This window comes from Pinus tabuliformis, chromosome 3_1, assembly GCF_031772625.1.
Source record: "Pinus tabuliformis cultivar Carrire ecotype Pingquan chromosome 3_1, CPIR1, whole genome shotgun sequence".
Taxonomy (NCBI): domain Eukaryota; kingdom Viridiplantae; phylum Streptophyta; class Pinopsida; order Pinales; family Pinaceae; genus Pinus; species Pinus tabuliformis.
Genome location: NC_142301.1, coordinates 567,053,027 through 567,057,323, shown reverse-complemented (window position 1 = coordinate 567,057,323; position 4,297 = coordinate 567,053,027). Strand labels below are relative to the sequence as shown.

The 4,297-nt window shown below is 39.0% G+C and overlaps 1 pseudogene; it reads left to right on the top strand.

Moving 5' to 3' along the window:
• The first annotated feature begins 3,351 nt into the window (after positions 1-3,351).
• LOC149188251 (protein SEEDLING PLASTID DEVELOPMENT 1 pseudogene) lies at positions 3,352-3,989 on the top strand (annotated as a pseudogene).
• Positions 3,990-4,297: the final 308 nt, after the last annotated feature.

The window sequence follows — 4,297 nt, the reverse complement described above, 5'->3', positions numbered from 1 at the left end:
TGGACATATCAAAGGATGCACTTTGCAGCTTTCCAATGCAACTCATGTGTCTCCTACATGTATCTTGAAATTGTTCCTACGACATATCAGATATTAGAATGGGAGTGAGTGAGATAAAGAATACTTCCCACAAGCTAACGGTATAATGTGCAATCAACCAATGGTGTGTCTTTGCTATTCTCAAAATTTATCCCTAATAAGAAAGGTGTGGTTGTTGGCTTGTAGTTACTCATGTGAAATCGTGCCAAAAGATCTCTAGCATACTTTGGTTGAGAAATGGTAATCCTAGAACCACTTTGATTGATCTCTAGTCCAAGGAATAAATTTATCAATCCCATGTTTGTTATAGAAAATCACTTATGCAATGCAGTTTTAATCTCAACAATAGCAGAAGTTGAGTTACATGTTATCAAAAGGTCATCTACGTAGAGTACTATGATCAAGGAGTCAATTTTCTTCAAAAAATAAACATTGGAATCATATTTACAGCATACAAAATTTTGAGATAACAAATATGAATCCATCTTTGCATACCATGCTCTAGGTGCCTGCTTGAGGCCATAGAGAGACTTCTTTAATTTGCATACCAGAGATGAATTTTTCACATATCCTTGTGACCACTCCATGTAGATTTCCTCCTTAAGATCATCGTGAAGAAAGGAATTCTTCACATCCATATGACACACCTCCCATCTTATTGCTTCTGTAATCGAGAGAGTTAGCTGAATGGAAACCATTTTTGCCACTGGAGCAAAATTCTCATCATAGTCAATGCCTTGTAATCGTTGAAAATATTTCTCCACCAACCATGCCTTATATCAACTAACTTGGCCATCTTCTACTTTCTTGGTCAGGTAAACCCACTTGCTCCTCACAAGTTTACAATTGGAAGGTAGTAAAACCAAATCCCAAGTCTGGTTCTCAATGAGAGAGTTGTATTCCTCATCCATAGTTGCTTCCCATTCATGATGTCCAATTGCTTCTGCATAAGTCTATGGATCAGGTGCATGCATGAATGCCTCCATAGATAAGAGTACTTGTGGATGTTCCTCAAACTGAGTTATAGTGGCAGGAATATCCAGGAGATCACTCATGCTGTGCCATTTTTGTGTTGAAAGTGGTTGAGAATCTTTTGAACTACATGAGGAAGTATGATCTCGATGTTCAAAAACTGGTGGTCCAACAGGTGTCACAGGAAAAGGCTCATCTAGATTATAATTATGATCTAAAGTATCATCTGCATACTCATCAATTAATGGTGAGGGAAACTTTGTAACAGGTTCATCTGGTGGTGCATGCAAAGCATCTTCTTCAAACTTTACACTCCTTTTGATAAAGAGCACTTCAGTGTTGATATCAAGCAATCTATACCCTTTAACTTCATCAGAATATCCAAAAAACATGCATTCCTTACTCTGAGGCTCCAAAGCCTTTCTCTTCTTTGTAGGAATGCGGGCCCATAGTGAAGATCTGAAAATGTGAAAGTGACTGAGTTCAGGTTGCATGGTATTCCAAGCCTGAAAAGATGTTTTTCCAGTAATAGATTTATGAGGAGATTTATTCTGGATGTATGAGGCACAAGTGATAGGTTCAGCCCACAATTTTATGGAAGAGATATTTCATGCAACATGTAATTGACCATCTCTTTCAAAGATCTATTCTTCCTTTTGGCCACCCCATTTTACTGCGAAGTGAAAGGAACTGTATGCTGCAACTTTATGCCTGACTCATTACAAAGATTCTTGATATATTTTTTGACATATTTCTTCCCGTTATCTATGCAGAGTAGCTTGATGCGTTTTCTAGACTGATTTTCTACATGTTCTTAGAAAATCTTTAGATGTTGAAAAACTTCAGACTTTAATTTCAAGAAGTAAACCCAAGTGAATCTCATGTAATCATCTATAAATGACAACACATATCTTGCTCTACCCATTGAAATTACTGGAAATGGACCCATGAGATCACTATTTACAAGCTCTAAAGGTGAAGAGGTTCTCCATGCATGCCCCTTCTCGAACTTGTCTTGTGGATGATTTCCAAGAGCACATCCATTACAAGCACCATTTGAAAATTCAATGGCCGACAATCTATTAACCATCCATTTATTTCTAAGTTGTTGTATATATATGAAATTCAAGTGCCCAAATATCTCATGCCAAATCCTAATTTCTTCATTTCTATGTGTAAGTAGTGTTAGAGTCGGTCTTTACATCCCTCCGTCAGAGATTATTTCTCTTTTTGCATTTCATGTTTAGGTGTCTCGCTCGATTCACTCAGTTGCATTCCGCTAGGGGCATGCCATAATCTGATGGAAGGGCCTTGTCACTCATTACCCCTCATGCCTTGTACTTGCTGGCTTAGGTCTGTCCATAAAATCAATTTTGAAATCATTTATAGTCCTATTTTGGCCTCTTCTCAGCAAAGAGTTATTATAAGATTTTTAGGTCTAGGATTTAGTTGATTTAGTCCTCAAAGTGTCCCATAAAGCTAGCAGGCTAGAGGGAGGATCAAAATAAGTTTTCATTTCAAATTTTTATCATCAATAATGCTCGAGAATGATTCTTCTTCAAAACTCTGTTTTGAAGAAGAAATCGTCAATTTGTTTTTTGTAATGAATATGTAATTCTCAAAGCTCCTTCATGTCGTGAAATTCTTCAAGCGCAACCCTGGTCTCCTTTGCCGAATCCGATGATAGCTATCCCTGCACAAAAAGACCAGAGTTTCATCATCAGTTCAACAAATCAAATGGAAACAAAATCAGAGTTTGATTAAAAGGTGAAAGTGCCAAAGTCCTGCAAACATTATGAAAGTGGGTTTCATGAGCTAAAATCTCAAAGGCTCTTTGTTTATAAGCAATTCCTTCATTTGAAAAGATCATTTGTAAAAGAGAAGCAAGGCAGGGCAATCAAGTGAGAATTTGGGCGAAAATTGTTGCAAGCACCAGGCGCGACGCACTAGGCAGAAGGCGCGGCGCGGCACACTGGGCGTGGAAGCAAGGTAGGGCAATCAAGTGAGAATTTGGGCGAAAATTGCTGCAAGCACCAGGTGCGGCACACTGGTGCGGCGCGGCGCACTGGGCGTGAACACACAGTGTAAAAAAGTACGGGCGTGAACACATAGTGTAAAAAATCACAGGCGTGGTGCATTAGTGCGGCGTGACGCACTGGGTGTGTTGCGCGACGCACAGCCATAAAGCCAAAAAATTGCCGAAACCTTCCTCCATCGCCCAAAACACGCACGAATTTGACAGGTTGAGCCTCCATCATTGCTCTTTGTCCAGATTTGATTCTTCATGCTCTTGATCTTGAGAAGAAACAACTCATGCCAAAACAGCATTCCTCTATCCTGGAAGCAGTTGAGAACCATATGCCTCAGACCATTGTAATTGATGAAATTGGAACAGAGCTTGAAGCCTTGGCTGCTAGTACGATTGCTCAACGTGGAATACAACTAGTTGGAACAGCTCATGGAATGACAATTGAGAATCTAATAAAAATCCTTCTCTGGAGATGCTTGTTGGTGGCATCCAGAGTGTTACACTGGGGGATGATGAGGCGTTTAGAAGGGGAGTTCAAAAAACAATACTTGAGAGAAAAGGGCCACCTGCTTTTACTTGTGCTGTGGAGATGATATCACTGACTGAATGGCGAGTTCATCATAGCTTAGAAGCAACTGTGGATGCTATTCTTGCAGGACGATCTCCTTTGTTTGAAGTTCGTAAGATGGGTAGTTCTGGGGTTATAGTTGAAAATTCTAGTATTACCACAGATGCAAATCTTCAAAGCACCTCTTGCAACACCAATGAGAAGTGTAAGGAGGATGTTAGCCATGAGTCAGATGCCCAGAGTGAAAATAATGATGATAATGATTATGTTTCTACATTTAGAAGCAGTGTTAAACAGTTCAGAAGGGATGACGATACACCCATTCGTTTGTATACATATGAGATTATGGATGCTAATTATAAAAAGTCGGTTTTCATTTAAACAGCAAAAGGAAAGCGAACAGTCAAAGACCGACACGCCTAAATTTAAAGCGTAGATATCTACCATGGTAGAGAAACATGATTCGATTACCTATTTTTGACTTCAGTTGCGATTCAAAGGGATTTACACCTACAGATTTCACCTCTTCATTGGTCATCAACAGATTCGAGTAGAAAATGTAACGCTGCTCCTTTTACAGATGGTTGGCTTTTCATCTTTTGTTAATAATGATTAAACAATCCCCTATTTTGGGTCGATCCATTTTCTCATAGTTGAGTTTATTTATTGTATTGAAAATCATTTGTAAA